Source organism: Ranitomeya variabilis, chromosome 2 (assembly GCF_051348905.1).
Source record: "Ranitomeya variabilis isolate aRanVar5 chromosome 2, aRanVar5.hap1, whole genome shotgun sequence".
Taxonomy (NCBI): Eukaryota; Metazoa; Chordata; class Amphibia; order Anura; family Dendrobatidae; genus Ranitomeya; species Ranitomeya variabilis.
Window position 1 is genome coordinate 534109074 of NC_135233.1, and position 22576 is coordinate 534131649.

A 22576-nucleotide genomic window follows, 5' to 3' on the forward strand; every position below is an offset into this window, starting at 1 on the left:
AAGTAAAGAAAAACGAGTGGCCATCATTACTTTAAGAAATGAAGGTCAGTCAGTCCGAAAAATTGGGAAAACTGAAAGTGTCCCCAAATGCAGTGGCAAAAACCACCAAGCGCTACTAAGAAACTGGCTCACATGAGGACCGCCCCAGGAAAGGAATACCAAGAGTCACCTCTGCTTCTGAGGATAAGTTTATCCGAGTCACCAGCCTCAGAAATCGCAGGTTAACAGCAGCTCAGATTAGAGACCAGGTCAATGCCACACAGAGTTCTAGCAGCAGACACATCTCTACAACAACTGTTAGGGCTTGTTTCCATTTGCGAGAAACACATCCGTATCTCGCATGTGGAAACCAAGCTGTGGCGCCGGCACTTTGGAGCGGAGCGTGCAGCTCCATGTGTTCCTATGCGGCCGCACGCTCCGCTCTGGAGTGCCGGTGCTACAGCTTGGTTTCCACATGCGAGATACGGACGTGTTTCTCGCAAATGGAAACAAGCCCTTAAGAGGAGACTTTGTGCAGCAGGCCTTCATGGTAAAATAGCTGCTAGGAAACCACTGCTAAGGACAAGCAACAAGCAGAAGAGACTTGTTTGGGCTAAATAACGCAAGGAATGGACATTAGACCAGTGGAAACCTGTGCTTTGGTCAGATGAGTCCAAATTTTAGATCTTTGGTTCCAACCACCGTGTCTTTGTACACAGAAAATGTGAACGGATGGACTCTAAATGCCTGGTTTCCACCGTGAAACATGGAGGAGGAGGTGTGATGGTGTGGGGGGCTTTGCTGGTGACACTGTTGGGGATTTATTCAAAAGTGAAGGCATACTGAACCAGCATGGCTACCACAGCATCTTGCAGCGACATGCTATACCATCCGGTTTGCTTTTAGTTGGACCATCATTTATTTTTCAACAGGACAATGACCCCAAGCACACCTCCAGGCTGTGTAAGGGCTATTTGACCAAGAAGGAGAGTGATGGGGTGCTACGCCAGATGACCTGGCCTCCACAGTCACCAGACCTGAACCCATTGGAGATGGTTTGGGGTGAGCTGGACCGCAGAGTGAAGGCAAAAAGGGCCAACAAGTGCTAAGCATCTCTGGGAACTCCTTCAAGATTGTTGGAAGACCATTCCCAGTGACTACCTCTTGAAGCTCAACAAGAGACTGCCAAGAGTGTGCAAAGCAGTCATCAAAGCAAAAGGTGGCTACTTTGAAAAACCTAGAATATAAGACATATTTTCAGTTGCCTTACTTTTATTAAGTATATAATTCCACATAGTTTTGATGCCTTCAGTGTGAATGTACAGTTTTCATAGTCATGAAAATACAGAAAAATCTTTAAATGAGGTGTGTCTAAACATTTGGTCTGTACTGTCTGTGTGTATGTATGTGTGTGTATATGTATATGTGTATATATATATATATAATATCACACGGACAGCGGAATAGCTGATAGTTAATTTGTCGGCTTCTGTTAAATCATTGCAGAGGCTGACAGGATAGGAGACATGGTTTACATACAGTAAACCATTGCAGAACAGTTAGACTTATATAGGTCAGTGACTAATACGGTTAGTAGTGTGTGTGTGTAAAATTTGGGGCCTGTATGTATTTAATAATGTTTTCACTGAAAAAACTGGCGTGGGCTCCCGCACAATTTTCTGTGCCACAGAGGGAAAGCCAGTGACTGAGGACAGATATTATAGCCTAGAGAGGGACCATGGTTATTGCCACCCTAGAAAAGGTGCATCTGTAAGATGCGCCAATTCTGGCACTCAGCCTCTGTCTTCTCACTGCCCTGTAGCGGTGGCATATGGGGTAATAAGGGGTTAATGTCACCTTTGTATTGTAAGGTGACATTAGGCCAGCTTAGTAATGGAGAGATGTCTGATAGATGCCTCTCCATTACTAACCTGTGGGCTTGATGTTACTTGACAATAAAAAGGTGACATCAACCGCACAATTATGAACCCCTCTGCTACAGGGCAAGTGGGAAGAGCGAGGCTAAGTGCCAGAATTGGCACATCTATAAGATGCGCCATTTCTGCGACGGCTGAGAGCTGATGGTTTTTAGCCTGTGGGGCTGCCAATATCCATGGCCTCTTCACAGGCTATAAATATCAGCCTACAGCTGTCTGCCTAGCATTTGCTGGTTGGATTTTATGTCAATATTTTGTGTCCCCCTGTAAAATAGCCAGTAAAGGCTAAGCAAACAGCTGTGAGCTGATATTAATAGCCTGGGAACCTTTATGGTTATTGGCTCCTTTCCAGAATAGTAACATCAGCTGTCAGCTTTCCCACTGCTGGTTATGAAAATTATGCGGGAGCCCATGCAGGTTTTATTTTTTGAAAAATAAACATATTGCATTTCACGCAGGTTTCTTAGTTGTTTTTTTTACAGCATATGTAGGTTAATTATGTTAATGCTCCTACATGGGTGTGTGTGTGTCTTTAGTTAATATTAATGAGGGTATCTCGTGAAGAGTTTGAATAAGGAAATGCATCAAATTCCTTTATTTATTTATTTATTTTTTAATATATCTTTATTTAGCGCTCACGATTTACAGAAACGCATAAAAAAGTACAGAATTTCCACTGCGTTTTCTGCTAAGAGACGCACTAACCATGCAGACATTTCCTCAAGCAAATCTGCAACGTGCGCACATAGCCTTAACCATTATGCGTCCATATTCATTAATGAGCAGAACCACGTGACCGCTGAACACAGGAAGAGCTGCCCGGAGACCATCGGACATGCAGGGACCGTGCCAGGAGCAGGTGAGTATGTGACAGCCGCCGCTTCCCCGCCGACAATGACTCGAGTATAAGCCGAGAGGGTCTCTTTCTGCCCAAAAAAATTTCGGCTTATACGCGAGTATATACGGTACAGCACTCTAGAAGGGTGTGTATAAGGGCATATAGGTGCTGGTGGTACTATATATGGGGAAAACCTGGTGACAGGTTCCCTTTAAGAAACCTATGGAACTAGGTTAAAATTAGCATTTTTTGGGATCTCTAATTGCACATTTACACCTGCTATAAATATATATATATAACATAGAACAGATGTTCTGCTCTATCCCTGATATTATGTAACTTGTAACTCAAAACTTGTCATATATCTTATCTATATATATATATATATATATATATATATATATATATATATATATATGCATGTTACTGTTATTGTTCCTTTTTAAATACTTAATAAAAATCTAATTGTTGAAAAACTTGTAATTTAAATATTGATGGTGGCTGAACTGCAGGTGGTCTGTGTCGCTTCATAAGTTTAAGGCCGGGGTCACACTAGCGTAGAATACGGATGAGCGCTATGTGAGAAAGCATCGCATGGCACTCGGACCAGTGTTAATCTATGGGGCAGATCACATCTGTGATTAGTTTTTCATGCCAAATCAGCATACGAGAACAATCGCAGCATATATACCTGACAGGGGCCCATACAGTCTATATCTACAATAATATATACCTCACAGGGGCCCATACATTCTGATATCATCACTAATATATACCTGACGGGGGTCCATACATTCTGATATCATCACTAATATATATACCTGACGGGGCCCATACATTCTGATATCATCAGTAATATATACCTGACAGGGGCTCATACATTCTGATATCACTAATATATACCTGACGGGCCCATACAGTCTATATCTACAATAATATATACCTGACAGGGGCCCATACATTCTGATATCATCACTAATATATATACCTGACGGGGCCCATACATTCTGATATCATAACTAATATATACCTGACAGGAGGCCATACATTCTGATATCATCACTAATATATACCTGACAGGAGCCCATACATTCTGATATCATCAGTAATATATACCTGACAGGAGCCCATACATTCTGATATCATCACTAATATATACCTGACAGGAGCCCATACATTCTGATATCATCAGTAATATATACCTGACAGGAGCCCATACATTCTGATATCATCACTAATATATACCTGACAGGGGCCCATACATTCTGATATCATCACTAATATATACCTGACAGGGGCCCATACATTCTGATATCGACACTAATATATACCTGACAGGGGTCCATACATTCTGATATCATCACTAATATATACCTGACAGGGGCCCATACATTCTGATGTCATCACTAATATATACCTGACAGGGGCCCATACATTCTGATATCATCACTAATATATATCTGACAGGGGTCCATACATTCTGATATCATCACTAATATATACCTGACAGGGGCCCATACATTCTGATATCATCAGTAATATATACCTGACAGGAGCCCATACATTCTGATATCATCACTAATATATCCCTGACAGGAGCCCATGCATTCTGATATCATCAGTAATATATACCTGACAGGAGCCCATACATTCTGATATCATCACTAATATATACCTGACAGGAGCCCATGCATTCTGATATCATCAGTAATATATACCTGACAGGGGCCCATACATTCTGATATCATCACTAATATATACCTGACAGGGGTCCATACATTCTGATATCATCAGTAATATATACCTGACAGGAGCCCATACATTCTGATATCATCACTAATATATACCTGACAGGAGCCCATACATTCTGATATCATCACTAATATATACCTGACAGGGGCCCATACATTCTGATATCATCAGTAATATATACCTGACAGGAGCCCATACATTCTGATATCATCACTAATATATACCTGACAGGAGCCCATGCATTCTGATACCATCACTAATATATACCTGACAGGAACCCACACATTCTGATATCATCACTACTGTAATATATACCTCACAGAGGCCCATACATTCTGATATTATCACTAATATACACCTGACAGGAGCCCACACATTCTGATACCGTCAATGATATATATACCTGATAGGAGCCCATACATTCTGATATCATCACTTATATATACCTGACAGGAGCCCGTACAGTCTACAGTATATCTACAGTAATATATACCTGACAGGAGCCCGTACAGTCTATATCTACAATAATATATACCTGACAGGAGCCTGTACAGTCTGTATCTACAATAATATATATCTGACAGGAGCCCGTACAGTCTGTATCTACAATAATGTATACCTGACAGGAGCCCGTACAGTCTGTATCTACAATAATATATACCTGACAGGAGTCTGTACAGTCTATATCTACAATAATATATACCTGACAGGAGCCCATACAGTCTATATCTAGAATAATATATACCTGACAGGAGCCTGTACAGTCTGTATCTACAATAATATATATCTGACAGGAGCCCGTACAGTCTGTATCTACAATAATATATACCTGACAGGAGTCCATACAGTCTGTATCTACAATAATATATACCTGACAGGAGCCCGTACAGTCTGTATCTACAATAATATATACCTGACCGGAGCCTGTACAGTCTGTATCTACAGTAATATATATCTGACAGGAGTCCGTACAGTCTATATCTACAATAATATATACCTGACAGGAGCCCATACAGTCTATATCTACAATAATATATGCCTGAAAGGAGTCTGTACAGTCTATATCTACAATAATATATACCAGGAAGGAGCCCATACACTCTAGCATCTTCAGTAATGAGCCGGCTAGAGTGTATGGGCTGCAGTCAGGCACCTGGAAGGCGCCCATACACTCTAGCATCTTCAGTTGTGAGCCGGCTAGAGTGTATGGGCTGCAGTCAGGCACCTGGAAGGAGCCCATACACTCTAGCATCTTCAGTAGTGAGCCGGCTAGAGTGTATGGGCTGCAGTCAGGGAACCAGGAAGGAGCCCATACACTCTAGCATCTTCACAGTGAGCCGGCTAGAGTGTATGGGCTGCAGTCAGGACCTGGAAGGAGCCCATACACTCTAGGCTCAACCGTGCTGTTAGGGCCGGAGCTCAGTCAGTGTCAGGAAGCGGACGCTGGGGGACGCGCAGGTGAGCATGTACTGTTTGGTTTTTTTTTACTTTTACGCTGGTAACCAGGGTAAACATCGGGTTACTAAGCGCGGCCATGCGCTTAGCAACCCGATGTTTACCCTGGTTACCCGGGGGCCTCGGCATCGTTGGTCGCTGGAGAGCTGACTCCCCAGCGATCAAACAGCGACGCTGCAGCGATCGGCATCGTTGTCGCTATCGCTGCAGCGTCGCTTCGTGTGAAGGTACCTTTAACCCAGCCTTCCTCCCCAAGGTAGTGTCCTGTTATGATCCGGTGACCTTGGAGCCGCATGAGACTTTCTCAGGAGAAGGTGAAACCTGTACTGACCGCAAACCCTAAACTGACACCGCAACTAGAAGTAGCCATGGGGTGTACCTAACACATCCTAGACACCTCGACACAGCCGGAGGACTAAATACCCCTATAGATGGAAATGGGAATTCTATCTTGCCTCAGAGCAGAACCCCCAAGGATAGGCAGCCCCCCACAAATAATGACTGTGAGTATAAGAGGAAAGACAAACGCAGGCAGAAATCAGGATTTAGCAAAAGAGGCCATGCTAGCTAAATAGGAAAGGATAGGACAGAATACTAAGCAGTCAGTATTAAAACCCTGAAAATATCCACAGCAGAAAATACAAAAAATTCCACCATCTAACTAAAGATATGGAATGTATCTCTGCATCTCCTGAGAATCCAACTTGACTGAAAGTATCCAAACACAGTCTAAGCTGGACAAGAAAAAACAATGAATAGCACTGAATTGTAAAGCACACCGCATATGTGCAGCAGAAACAAAACCAGACACTTATCTTGGCTGATTTGGCAGCAGGGCAGGAGGAACCAGACAGAGATGAATAACCTCCAAGAACAATGGACAACTGGCAAGGGCTAATGAATCCTGCACACCTAAATATCCCAGTCAGAGCTGCCATCAGCAGGAACACCTGCCCAGGATTGCAACCCAGGGACAACTGCATTACCACCAGCAACCACCGGAGGGAACCCAAGAGCAGAATTCACAACAGTACCCCCCCCCCCCTTGAGGAGGGGTCACCGAACCCTCACCAGAGCCCCCAGGCCGATCAGGACGAGCCAGATGAAAGGCACGGACCAAATCAGCAGCATGGACAACAGAGGCAAAAACCCAAGAATTATCCTCCTGGCCATAACCCTTCCATTTGACAAGGTACTGAAGCCTCCGCCTCGAAAAGCGAGAATCCAAAATTTTCTCAACCACATACTCCAACTCCCCATCAACCAAAACAGGGGCCGGAGGATCAACAGAGGGAACAACGGGCACCACATATTTCCGCAATAAGGATCTATGGAAGACATTATGGATAGCAAAAGAGGCCGGAAGGGCCAATCGAAAAGACACCGGATTAATAATCTCAGAAATCCTATAAGGACCAATAAACCGAGGCTTAAACTTAGGGGAAGAAACCTTCATAGGAACATGACGGGAAGACAACCAAACCAGATCCCCCACCCGAAGCCGGGAACCAACACACCAACGACGGTTAGCAAAACGTTGAGCCTCCTCCTGGGACAACACCAAATTGTCCACCACATGAGCCCAAATCTGCTGCAACCTGTCAACCACAGAATCCACACCAGGACAGTCCGAAGGCTCAACCTGCCCCGAAGAAAAACGAGGATGAAAACCAAAATTACAAAAGAAGGGCGAAACCAAGGTAGCCGAACTAGCCCGATTATTAAGGGCAAACTCCGCCAATGGCAAGAAAGCCACCCAATCATCCTGATCAGCAGACACAAAGCATCTCAAATAAGTTTCCAAAGTCTGATTAGTTCGCTCGGTCTGGCCATTTGTCTGAGGATGAAATGCGGAAGAAAAAGACAAATCAATGCCCAGCCTAGCACAAAAGGCCCGCAAAAACCTAGAAACAAACTGGGAACCTCTGTCAGACACAATATTCTCCGGAATACCATGCAAACGAACCACATGCTGAAAAAACAACGGAACCAAATCAGAAGAGGAAGGCAATATAGGCAAAGGCACCAAATGAACCATCTTAGAGAACCGGTCACAAACAACCCAGATAACAGACATCCTCTGGGAAACCGGAAGATCAGAAATAAAATCCATAGAAATATGCGTCCAAGGCCTCTCAGGGACTGGCAAAGGCAAAAGCAACCCGCTAGCACGGGAACAACAAGGCTTGGCCCGCGCACAAGTCCCACAGGACTGCACAAAAGAACGCACATCACGTGACAAAGAAGGCCACCAAAAGGACCTACCCACCAAATCTCTGGTACCAAAAATACCAGGATGGCCAGCCAGCACAGAACAATGAACCTCAGAAATCACTCTACTAGTCCATCTATCAGGAACAAACAGTTTCCCCGCTGGACAGCGGTCAGGTTTGTCAGCCTGAAATTCCTGAAGAACCCGTCGTAAATCAGGGGAAATGGCAGAAAGAACCACCCCTTCTTTCAGAATGCCGACCGGTTCAAGGACCTCAGGAGAATCGGGCAAAAAACTCCTAGAGAGGGCATCAGCCTTAATGTTCTTAGAACCCGGAGGATACGAGACCACGAAATCAAAACGGGAAAAAAACAAGGACCATCGAGCCTGTCTAGGATTCAGCCGCTTGGCAGACTCGAGGTAAATTAAATTTTTATGATCAGTCAAGACCACAATATGGTGCTTAGATCCCTCAAGCCAATGTCGCCACTCCTCAAATGCCCACTTCATAGCCAACAACTCCCGACTGCCGACATCATAATTGCGTTCAGCAGGCGAAAATTTACGGGAAAAGAATGCACACGGTTTCATCAAGGAACCAACAGGATCCCTCTGAGATAAAACGGCCCCTGCCCCAATCTCAGAAGCGTCAACCTCAACCTGAAACGGAAGAGAAACATCAGGTTGACGCAACACCGGGGCAGAAGTAAATCGGCGTTTAAGCTCCTGAAAGGCATAGACAGCCGCAGAGGACCAATTCGTCACATCAGCGCCTTTCTTCGTCAAATCGGTCAAGGGTTTAACCACACTGGAGAAGTTAGCAATGAAACGGCGATAAAAATTAGCAAAGCCCAAAAATTTCTGAAGGCTCTTCACGGATGTGGGTTGAATCCAATCATGAATGGCCTGAACCTTAACCGGATCCATCTCTATAGATGAGGGAGAAAAAATGAAGCCCAAAAAAGAAACCTTCTGCACTCCAAAGAGACACTTAGACCCCTTCACAAAAAAGGCATTATCACGAAGGATCTGAAATACCATCCTGACCTGTTCCACATGGGACTCCCAATCATTGGAAAAAATTTAAATGTCATCCAAATATACAATCATGAATTTATCAAGATAAGTCCGGAAGATATTGTGCATGAAGGACTGAAAAACAGATGGAGCATTAGAGAGCCCGAATGGCATCACAAGGTATTCAAAATGGCCTTCGGGCGTATTAAACGCAGTTTTCCATTCATCACCCTGCTTGATACGAACAAGATTATATGCCCCCCGAAGGTCAATCTTCGTAAACCAACTAGCCCCCTTAATCCTAGCAAACAAATCAGAAAGCAGAGGTAAAGGGTATTGAAACTTGACCGTGATCTTATTCAAGAGGCGATAATCAATACAGGGTCTCAAGGAGCCATCCTCCTTAACAACAAAAAAAAAACCCGCTCCCAATGGTGAAGAAGATGGCCGAATATGCCCTTTCTCCAAAGACTCTTTAACGTAACTCCGCATGGCGGTATGTTCAGGCACAGACAGGTTGAAAAGTCGGCCCTTAGGAAACTTACAGCCTGGAATCAAGTCAATCGCACAATCACAGTCCCTATGCGGTGGGAGGGAACTGGACCTGGGCTCATCGAATACATCCTGAAAATCAGACAAAAACTCTGGAATTTCAGAAGAGGAAGAAGAGGAGATTGACATCAAAGGAACGTCATTATGAACCCCCTGACATCCCCAACTAGTCACAGACATAGACTTCCAATCCAACACAGGATTATGTACCTGCAACCACGGAAAACCCAGCACGATAGCATCATGCAAATTATGCAACACCAAAAATTGACAATCTTCCTGATGGGCTGGCGCCATGCACATGGTCACCTGTGTCCAGAACTGGGGCTTATTTTTAGCCAAAGGTGTAGCATCAATGCCCCTTAAAGGAATAGGGTTCTGCAAAGACTGCAAGGGAAATCCACAACGCCTGGCAAACTCAAAGTCCATTAAGTTCAAGGCGGCGCCTGAATCCACAAACGCCATGACAGAAAATGATGACAATGAGCATATCAAGGACACAGATAACAGAAATTTAGGTTGTACAGTACTGATGGTAAATGAAGTAGCGATCCTCTTTGTACGCTTAGGGCAGACTGAAATGACATGAGAAGCATCGCCACAATAAAAACACAACCTATTCTGACGTCTGAATCCTTGTTGTTCCGTTCTAGACAGAATCCTATCACACTGCATTGGCTCAGGCATCTGCTCTGAGGACAACGCCACAGCGCGCACAGTTCTACGCTCCCTCAAGCGCCGATCAATCTGAATGGCCAGAGACATAGAATCATTCAGACCGAAAGGCGTGGGAAACCCCACCATAACATCTTTGATGGATTCAGAAAGACTCTTTCTGAAAATTGCCGCCAAAGCTTCATCATTCCATTTAGTCAACACAGACCATTTTCTAAATTTCTGACAATACAACTCTGCTGCTTCTTGACCCTGAACCACGGCCAACAAGGTCTTCTCCGCTTGATCCACCGAATTTGGTTCATCATATAATAATCCTAAAGCCTGAAAAAAGGCGTCTACATTAAGCAAGGCCGGATTCCCAGATTCCAGGGAAAATGCCCAATCCTGAGGATCGCCACGCAGCAGGGAGATGACCTATTTTAACCTGCTGAATGGAATCACCAGAGGATCGAGGTTTCAGAGCAAAAGACAGTTTACAGTTGTTTTTAAAACTCAAAAACTTGGACCTGTCCCCAAAAAACAAATCAGGAGTAGGAATCCTAGGCTCCAAAACTGGAGTCTGAACAATATAATCAGAAATATCCTGTACCCTAGCAGCAAGCTGGTCCACACGAGAAGCCAATCCCTGAACATCCATGCCAGCACCAGACTCCTCAGCCACCCAGAGAAAAAGAGGAAAGAAGAGACCAAGCAGACTACAGAAAAAAAATGGCTCAACACCTTTCTTCCCTTCTTCTGAGATGCATTTAACTCATTGTTGGCCAGTTGTACTGTTATGATCCGGTGACCTTGGAGCCGCATGAGACTTTCTCAGGAGAAGGTGGAACCTGTACTGACCGCAAACCCTAAACTGACACCGCAACTAGAAGTAGCCGGGGTGTACCTAACACATCCTAGACACCTCGACACAGCCGGAGGACTAAATACCCCTATAGATGGAAATGAGAATTCTATCTTGCCTCAGAGCAGAACCCCCAAGGATAGGCAGCCCCCCACAAATAATGACTGTGAGTATAAGAGGAAAGACAAACGCAGGCAGAAATCAGGATTTAGCAAAAGAGGCCATGCTAGCTAAATAGGAAAGGATAGGACAGAATACTAAGCGGTCAGTATTAAAACCCTAAAAATATCCACAGCAGAAAATACAAAAAATTCCACCATCTAACTAAAGATATGGAATGTATCTCTGCATCTCCTGAGAATCCAACTTGACTGAAAGTATCCAAACAGTCTAAGCTGGACAAGAAAAAACAATTAATAGTACTGAATTGTAAAGCACACCGCATGTGTGCAGCAGAAACAAAACCAGACACTTATCTTGGCTGATTTGGCAGCAGGGCAGGAGGAACCAGACAGAGATGAATAACCTCCAAGAACAATGGACAACTGGCAAGGGCTAATGAATCCTGCACACCTAAATATCCCAGTCAGAGCTGCAATCAGCAGGAACACCTGCCCAGGATTGCAACCCAGGGACAACTGCATTACCACCAGCAACCACCGGAGGGAACCCAAGAGCAGAATTCACAACAGTGTCCTCAACAAATATAAATCAGGAGATAATCCTTCCCTCATTCTGCCAACACCCTAGAAACACAAAGGGAAGGGGTCTACCATAATCTTGACGTTAGGGAGACTGTTCTAAAATACCTGGTTGGAGACGGGACACTAGTTTAGTTTCACATTTGCATTAGAATCCGCAGCGTTTAATCCGCATCCGCAAGTGCAGGAAAAAACGCATAGAAACACGTCCAAACGGGGCTTCTTTTAGACGCATGCGGGAACGCATGCGGTTAAAAAAATGCCGCGTTTGCACGCTTCTCAATGCGTTTTTTTCTGCGTTTGTGTTTTTGGTGCACATGGTGACAAATTTTACAGGAGAAAAATCTAGATAACCAGACACCGCCAATGGGACTACAGAGGGCGTGTATTATGGGATATCTTTATATAGACCTTTGAACAGCTGAAATCTTCAGATTTTGCTCCTGTATCCTGTGTCATAATGGATCTTAGCATGGAGAGCTTTTATTTCAACCTGGATTTAAGCATCAAGCTGTTTCTTGCCTGTGCATTTGCTTGGGAGCAAGACAGAAATCGCGAAAGATGGAGAAGGAGACAGCGTAGGCGTTTTTGGAGACACCCCATTATTGAACTACGTGAGAGCCGTGGAGCCTATCACACGCTGTATGGCGAGCTTAATGCCAATCCGGACAAATTCCCAGAATATACAAGGATGTTGCAAGACTCTTTCCGGGATTTGCTTGCTCGTGTGCAAGGAGCCATACGGAGACAGGACACCCAGCTCCGTAGAGCGATTCCACCAGAGGAACGTCTGCTGTTTACATTAAGGTACGTAACAAATCAAAACCAATGGCAGTGCAAATTTTCTGTGTTCTGACATGTGTTTTTTTTGTATTTTCCTTTCTGTCTTTAGCATAACAACAACATAAATAGAATAGATTGTAATTTTTTTTTTTTTCCAGATTTCTAGCAACCGGAGAGAGTTTATCATCCCTGTTGTGATCCGCTTTTTGGGCTCTCCTAGTGGTGGCTGGTGGTACTGGAGACTTGTGTGTTCTTTTCTGCCTCAGCTCACCTGCTTCCATCAGTTTTGGGAGTTCCCTATTTAGCCTTGCTCTCCAGTCACTTCCTTGCCGGTCATCATTGTAACCTGAGTCTTTCAGTTGCATGTTCCTGCTACCAGTCTGCTGATCAGCTAAGTGGACTCTTGTCCTTTTTGTTTTGTATTTTTTGTCCAGTTTACAGTTTGTCATTTCCTGTTACTGGAAGCTCTTGTGGACTGAAATTGCCACTCCTGTGTCATGAGTTGACACAGGAGTCTTAAAGTAATTTCAGGATGGGTTTTTGAAAGGGTTTTTCAGCTGACCGTGAAGTCCTCTTTTGTATCCTTCCTCTATCTAGTAAGTGGACCTTGCTTTGCTAAATCTACCTTCATACTGTGTATGTCTTTTCCTCTGAACTCACCGTTAATATATGTGGGGGCTACTATCATCTTTGGGGAATTTCACTAGAGGTAAGCCAGGTCTGTTCCTTCCTCTTCCAGGCGTAGTTAGTTCTCCGGCTGGCGCATGGCATCTAGGCAGCCGTAGGAATGCTTCCTGGCTACTGTTAGTTGTGTGGTAGATTTAGGTCACGGTCAGCTTGAGTTTCCATCACCCGAGGGCTGGTCTGTTATTTTGTGTTTCTGATGTTCCCATGCCATTGGGGAATCATGACAGTATGACCGGCCACTGTTAAAGTAATTGGCAGAAGAAAGGAGAGTAAAAGAAGTCTGTAGATTTTTTTTTTTTTTCCTCACATGTTTGCTACTTAGTTGGCTCAGTTGTATTTCTGCTCTATTTACAGCCTTGCCTTTCTCTCCTTCTAATCCTTGAATGGCTCTGATCTCTCCGGTTTAAGGATGGACTCTCAGAGTTTGGCTGCAGGTTTAAATAATCTTGCTACGAAGGTTCAGAATTTACAAGATTATGTTATACGTACCCCTATTTCTGAACCTAAGATTCCTACACCAGAGGTATTTTCCGGAGATAGATCTCGGTTTCAGAATTTCAAATGTAATTGTAAATTATTCCTTTCCCTCAGACCTCACTCCTCTGGAGATCCTGTTCAGCAGGTTAAGATTGTGATTTCTTTGCTGCGAGGTGACCCTCAAAATTGGGCATTTTCATTGACACCAGGGGATCCTGCGTTGCTCAATGTGGATGCGTTTTTTCTGGCTTTAGGGTTGCTGTATGAGGAACCTAATTTGGAGATTCAAGCTGAAAAAGCTTTAATAGCCCTGTCTCAAGGGCAAGATGAAGCTGAGATATACTGCCAAAAATTTCGTAAATGGTCTGTGCTTACTCAGTGGAATGAGTGTGCCCTAGCGGCAATTTTCAGAGAAGGCCTTTCTGATGCCGTTAAGGATGTCATGGTGGGGTTTCCTACGCCCACAGGTCTGAATGAGTCCATCACAATGGCGATTCAGATTGATCGGCGTTTGCGGGAGCGCAAACCCGTGCACCATTTGGAGGTATCTTCTGAAGGGACGCCAGAGAAAATGCAATGTGACAGAATTCTGTCAAGAAGCGAGCGGCAGAATTATAGGCGCAAAAATGGCTTGTGCTTCTACTGTGGTGATTCCGCGCATGTTATATCAGCATGCTCTAAACGTACTAGGAAGGTTGACAAGTCTGTTTCTATTGGCACTTTACAGTCTAAATTTCTTCTGTCTGTAACTCTGATTTGTTCATTATCAGTTATTACCGTGGATGCCTATGTGGACTCTGGTGCCGCTCTGAGTCTCATGGATTGGTCCTTCGCCAGGCGCTGTGGGTTTGATTTGGAGCCTCTGGAAGTTCCTATACCTCTGAAGGGTATTGATTCTACACCTCTGGCTTGTAATAGACCACAGTTCTGGACGCAAGTGACTATGCGTATGACTCCAGACCATCAGGAGATGATTCGCTTCCTCGTGTTGCATAATTTACATGATGTGTTAGTGCTTGGATTACCATGGTTGCAATCTCATAACCCAGTACTGGACTGGAAAACTATGTCTGTGTTAAGCTGGGGATGTCGGGGGGCTCATGGGGACATACCTTTGGTTTCTATCTCGTCATCTATTCCCTCTGAGGTTCCGGCATTTTTGTCGGATTTTGGGGATATTTTTGAAGAGCCTAAAATTGGTTCTCTTCCTCCCCACAGAGAGTGTGATTGCGCCATAGATCTGATTCCAGGCAGTAAATTTCCAAAGGGTCGTTTGTTTAACCTATCTGTACCTGAGCATGCTGCCATGCGAGAGTATGTTAAGGAGTCCCTGGAAAAGGGACATATTCGTCCTTCTTCATCACCTTTAGGAGCTGGGTTTTTCTTTGTCTCTAAAAAGGATGGCTCGCTGAGGCCTTGTATTGATTATCGACTCCTGAATAAAATTACTGTCAAATATCAGTATCCGTTGCCGCTGCTTACTGATTTGTTTGCTCGCATAAGGGGGGCTAAGTGGTTCTCCAAGATTGATCTCCGTCTCGAGATGTGCGTGTTTTTGTGCAGTCTTGTGGTGTGTGTGCTCGGGCCAAGCCTTGTTGTTCTAGGGCTAGCGGGTTGTTGTTGCCCTTGCCTGTTCCGAAGAGGCCTTGGATGCACATCTCGATGGACTTTATTTCTGATCTTCCTGTCTCTCAGAGGATGTCTGTTATCTGGGTGGTGTGTGACCGTTTTTCTAAGATGGTTCATTTGGTGCCATTGCCGAAGTTGCCTTCCTCGTCTGAGTTGGTTCCTTTGTTTTTTCAAAATGTGGTTCGCTTGCATGGTATTCCTGAAAATATCGTTTCTGATAGGGGTACCCAGTTCGTTTCTAGATTTTGGCGGGCATTCTGTGCCAGGTTGGGCATTGATTTGTCTTTTTCGTCTGCCTTCCATCCTCAGACTAATGGCCAGACGGAGCGAACTAATCAGACTTTGGAGACGTATTTGAGGTGTTTTGTGTCTGCGGATCAGGATGATTGGGTTGCCTTTTTGCCGTTGGTGGAGTTTGCTCTTAATAATCGGGCTAGTTCGGCCACTTTGGTTTCCCCTTTCTTTTGCAATTCGGGGTTTCATCCCCGTTTTTCTTCTGGTCAGGCGGAGTCTTCGGATTGTCCTGGAGTAGATGCTGTGGTGGATCGGTTGTATCGGATTTGGGAACAAGTGGTGGACAATTTGAATTTGTCCCAGGAGAGGACTCAGCGGTTTGCTAACCGCCAGCGTCGGGTTGGTCCTCGCCTTCGTGTTGGGGACTTGGTGTGGTTGTCTTCCCGTTTTGTCCCAATGAGAGTTTCTTCTCCTAAATTTAAGCCTCGGTTCATCGGTCCCTATAGGGTTTTGGAGATTATTAACCCTGTTTCCTTTCGTTTGGACCTCCCGGCATCTTTCGCTATCCATAATGTGTTCCATCGGTCGTTGTTGCGGAGATACGAGGTGCCGGTGGTTCCTTCTGCTGAGCCTCCTGCTCCTGTGCTGGTTGAGGGTGAATTGGAGTACGTTATAGAGAAGATCTTGGACTCCCGTATTTCCAGGCGGAGACTCCAGTATCTGGTTAAATGGAAGGGCTATGGTCAGGAAGATAATTCTTGGGTAACTGCCTCTGATGTTCATGCCTCGGATTTGGTTCGTGCCTTTCATAGGGCTCATCCAGGTCGCCCTGGCGGTTCTTGTGAGGGTTTGGTGCCCCCTCCTTAAGGGGGGGGTACTGTTGTGATCCGCTTTTTGGGTTCTCCTAGTGGTGGCTGGTGGTACTGGAGACTTGTGTGTTCTTTTCTGCCTCAGCTCACCTGCTTCCATCAGTTTTGGGAGTTCCCTATTTAGCCTTGCTCTCCAGTCACTTCCTTGCCGGTCATCATTGTAACCTGAGTCTTTCAGTTGCATGTTCCTGCTACCAGTCTGCTGAGCAGCTAAGTGGACTCTTGTCCTTTTTGTTTTGTATTTTTTGTCCAGTTTACAGTTTGTCATTTCCTGTTACTGGAAGCTCTTGTGGACTGAAATTGCCACTCCTGTGTCATGAGTTGACACAGGAGTCTTAAAGTAATTTCAGGATGGGTTTTTGAAAGGGTTTTTCAGCTGACCGTGAAGTCCTCTTTTGTATCCTTCCTCTATCTAGTAAGTGGACCTCGCTTTGCTAAATCTACCTTCATACTGTGTATGTCTTTTCCTCTGAACTCACCGTTAATATATGTGGGGGCTACTATCATCTTTGGGGAATTTCACTAGAGGGTAAGCCAGGTCTGTTCCTTCCTCTTCCAGGCGTAGTTAGTTCTCCGGCTGGCGCATGGCATCTAGGCAGCCGTAGGAATGCTTCCTGGCTACTGTTAGTTGTGTGGTAGATTTAGGTCACGGTCAGCTTGAGTTTCCATCACCCGAGGGCTGGTCTGTTATTTTGTGTTTCTGATGTTCCCATGCCATTGGGGAATCATGACACATCCCTCCACTTCCAATACTGGCTTGGAATATCCACCCTGTCCGGAATAGTTGCGGACACCTCCCGGGCTTTGTGGAATGTACTCCGGGATGAGTTTATACCCTTATCCACCTTGGACATGTGGATTGAAATTGCCGAAAAATTCTGCAGTGTGTGTGATTTCCCCAACTGTTTGGGAGCAGTGCATGGAAAGCACATCCACATTATCAAACCAGCCAGAACAGGATCGGAGTACATGGCAATAGCCGATGCGGACTGTCGCTTCATTTCCGTGGACATTGGGGCTTTTGGCCATGGCAATGATTCCCAGACTTTTAAGAACTCTGATATGGGCCGCCGGGTGTATGGCAAAAAATTTAATTTTCCACGACCACAACCGCTCCCCAACACTCAAGGTCCACCAATGCCATTTGTTATGGTTGGTGATGAGGCCTTTCAGATGTGTGAAAACCTACTGAAGCCATATTCCAGTCGGGACTTGAACCACACTAAAAGGATTTTTAACCACAGACTGACCAGGGCACGAAGAACCTTTGGGATTCTAGTCTCAAAATGGCGCATTCTTGCATCAGCCATTAATCTAAAAATGGAGACAGTCGACGAGGTGGTCAAAGCCTGTGTTGTTCTGCACAATTACATAATGGCTAAGGAGCGGCCCAACATTGAACTGGATGAACTAGTTGCACACCCACTGCCCGATTACCAACATCACCCGTTGCGGTCAACAGCTGAAGTTGGCCACATGCGGGACCAATTTGCTGCTTTTGATTCGGATATTGGGCGTGTGTCATGGCAGGACAATGTTGTGTAAATGTCCTGTTGGGATTTTTATCTGTACCAGTTATTTTCTAAAATGTTTCTAATATTTCTCGTTAATAAACTTTATTTTTTGGAGTCTTGACCGTGTCTCCTATGTCCTCTACAAACCAAGGCTGTCCTCACACTAGATGTATTTGGTCTGTATTTCATATCAGTATTTGTAATCTAAAACCAGGAGTGTGTGATAATAGCTGAGGTGCTAGATATGTTATTATAATTTTCCTCTAATTGTTCCAATCCTTGTTTTGACTTACACATACTGATATAAAATACTGACCACATAATGTTAATGTGACAGCAGCCATGTTGTTTTAAAGGTTGTTGACGTCATTGCGTCCGGATTCTGTTCTGCAGTATCCATTGGACACAGACTGAAGAGACAATGACTGTCATACAAAACAGATCTATACTCATCAAGTCAGGTGTCAGAAATAATGAATTCATGATGCATATATAACAGCCTCATGAATTCACTATTTCTGACAAATGTGTAGGTGAGCATAGATATGCCGTGTATGACCGCCATTGTCCCTTCACTTTGTGTGAAATAGATTACGTACAGAGAAAATGGAGGTTATACAAGGCAGTTCTCTACTCACCAGGTCAGGTGTCCTAACCTGTTGAGTGTAGTTCTGCATTTTATTTCCGCCATTTTTTCTTCACTCTGCAACACTAGTCACAGACTAAGCAGAAGGAAGAGATTATGGAGATAATACAAGTATTAATTTTTTGGCCCACCTCATATCTCTATACTAAAGACACACAAAGCTGCAGTCTTTTATTTGCTAACTACTGTAGCTATGATGTGGCCAAAACATTAAGTCTTCAGCGCACGGTGTGTGTTGACGGCGGCGAAATACACAAGTAAACCACACAAAATTGGGGGCAAAAAACAATATTATTTATTTTTTTATACACAAACTTTTTATTTACTGCGCCTGCTTGGGGTAGAGTGATATAAACGGGGGGTGTGAAGCTGTGATGCCTGGCTAACTGTGGACCACGCAGAGGTGGCAGGAGAAGGGGCAATGAAACTTGTGGGGTCTGGTAGTTCGGGGATAGGGCTTGACACATGAGAGGCTTGAGACGCACTGGAAGGGTGAGACAAACCTGACATTACATATGGAAATAAACACCGTGTGCACTGCTATAATCTGGTGCAGAGACTAGGTACCCAAACCATATAGTAAACTGTAAAGAAGTCTCGCACTCAACTTAAGTCTTATTGTTTTGTAGATTTATTGGTACTAATGGTAGCACTGGAAACGTTTCAGCCCTTATCGGGCTTTCATCAGTCACTACAACATTCAAAAAAGAAAAATATAATACAGTGTACAAACAAAAGATTATAAATAAAACAAAAGTATATACAATTTTTCACAAAATATAGTAGTAGCCAAGTTTGTAGAGTCATTCTAAACATTATATTGCAGTGAAAGCACGCATCACATTCTCGCTCGATGTGTTCTATGATAAACCATTCTTCAAGATATAAAAGAAACACATACCGTGCTGTGCCTTTTAATGTGTGTAGATACTACCTTTAAATAGGATCCAGATCGTGCGTAATGCCTAATATGGCATAAGAAGAGAACAGAAATTTATAGTTATATATAGAGGACTTGGAAAATGAAGCTCAGATCAAACGGAGTGATACTCACAGTGGGTAACCGCTTCAAAAGGAAGTGGAGTAATTTGATAGGCAGAATGCATAGAGGCTGTGGAATAATTGTGACAGGGGAGAAAGAAGGGGGTAAATGTGAGCGTATATTGTATAATGTCACAGGTCCGTAATGTGAAGTTGATACCTTATATATTTACCTTAAACAAGGCATGTATAAGGCTTAGAGGTAATCACCTCAAAACGGCCAGCACTGGAGCAGGGGCTGAAGGGAGTATAAACAACAGAGCTTGTCAGCGCATACAGAGCCAACTATATATCCGGTAGCAGGGCGTATCGTACAATACCTGGAGGGAAGCCGCTCGGATGCGTGTGATGTCCTCTCAGACTCGGTGTCCACCGCTCGTCTGAGATGTGTTTGTAAACTGCGCTTTTTAAAGCACTGCGCCTGCGCTGTGGTGAAGCGCCGAGACCGGATGTGACGTAAAATGACATGGCCAGGGCGGAAGTATATGGCCGTGCGTGTCACCATGTGGATATGCGTTCCACTGGAGTAGCGCTGATATAGTTATAGTTAGAAGTTTAATGCGATGCATGTGGGCGGTTGTATACTGCGGTAGTAGATGGAGGGACATGTAATATGTGCATATTTAATACAGCAAAGCGACCATGTGACAGAGAAGTGGGAGGGAAGTATAAGGAGGAGGAGTAGAAGGAGGGGTGTACACAATTATACATGGGAATGAAACAGAGAAGGAATATAATGGGATCCCCTGGACCATACAAAGGGAAATGGAGATAACGTATTTCATAAACACGGTATATGTTAAGGTACATATATACTGCTGGACGTAGTATGTGAATACTGTGCGATACATAGTGATACATACAAGTGGACACAGAAAGATATCCGCAATGAAAGTGCCGTCTAGATTTTAAGGTGTGTCCATGGTGAGTAGTGGCACGGAGAGTGGTGCTCGATCCGGTAATGGTAGTAACTCGTGAAATGCCAATCATCATTAATACAGACGACTCTAAAAGACAAAAATATCTATCAGTACACATTTTCATTAAACATATATCATACAAGATATTCACATTAATCGTGCAACAGCAGCTATAAAGATCCACAGTACCACTAAATAAATGCAGACAGCTCGTATTCCCTGTTGAGTCCTTTAGGTGATAATGTATCTAAGACGTGGATCCAATATGCCTCACGTTTCTTAAGCATAAGTATTCTGTTGCCCCCCTTGCGTTGTATGGGAACTTGCTCCAGGACCTGAAATTTCAATTGTGAGTAGTGTTGAGCATTCCGATACCGCAAGTATCGGGTATCGGCCGATACTTGCGGTATCGGAATTCCGATACCGGGATTCCGATACTTGCCGCGTATCGGATACCGGAATCGGAAGTTCCCAGATTCAAACTGCACGAATTCAGCCAATGAGAATGATTCCAAGTGTGGGCACATCCTGTTCAGCATGGAGGGCATGAAACTACTGGCAAGGCTGTGATTGGCTGCTGAAATGATGTCATGCTGCAGTTTAAAAGTCGCTGGCGCCATTTGCGCACACTCTGCTGTGAATTCAGTTAGTGACAGGACGCTGTTTGCTGACTGAGGTCCAGTTTAGAGATAGCGATTTGCTTCATTGTTCTTTTCCAAGGCTAATTTAGCAACCGCTGTGTTTACCTACTAATCACCTTGCTTTTGCCTTGCAGCGCTGTTTTCACAGCGATCTGCAAGGTCTGTGTGTGTGTGTGTGTGTGTGTGTGTGTATGTGTGTGCAGCCCACTCTCTAGTCTGTGTGCAGCCATAGGCCATAGCTGGTTGTATTCAGTTCAGGGAGGGTGGTTCACTGCCTCATACTGTTCTATTTTTTTTTTTTTTTCAAGTAGTGCAGGCTGCTGCACATATTTTCAAAAAATTCCTATTAGTGTCTTTCCACCCGTATCCAGCTAACTTGTGGAAAAACACTACATAGGATAACGTAGAAGAGTGTTTTTGGGCCTTGCAGCGCCGTTTACGGCTGTCTGCACGGTCTCCGTGTGACTGCAGCTCGCCCTGTAGTCTGTGTGCAGCCATAGCCGGTTGTATCCAGCTCAGGGTTCTTCACTGCGTCATACCGTGAAATCAATTTTCCTTTTGTTTTAAGTAGTGCAGGCTGCTGCACATTTTTTCAAAAAATTCCTATTAGTGTCTTTCCACCCGTATCCAGCTAACTTGTGGAAAAACACTACATAGGATAACGTAGAGGAGTGTTTTTGGGCCTTGCAGCGCCGTTTACGGCTGTCTGCACGGTCTCCGTGTGACTGCAGCTCTCCCTGTTGTCAGTTCAGCCCCCAAAAAATAAATAAATAATAAAGTTCACCAAACACACCACTTTACATTTGTGTAGGCCACATTAGCTCATATTAAAGTCTAGTCCACACTTTTGAAAATTAGTGTTTCTTATACCTGTTAGGAGCTGTTCAGGAATAAGCACACAAAGCCGTTAGTACTTTTCTGCTTATCTTTATCAGTCAACCAAGATGAAGAAGGCAAGGGAGTAAGGCACGTGGGCGTGGGCGCGGAGCAGGGAGAGGACGTGGGGATTCTGTGCCTGCTGCGGGCACCGGTGACTCATCAGCACCCACTTTCAGCAGGGAACAGTCGTTCATGCGCAGCTTTGTCGGAGAGCGCCGTACACCACTGCTGCGTGAAGACCAAATTGAAGCCGTTGTTGGATGGATGGCAGCTAATGCATCGACTTCAATTAGT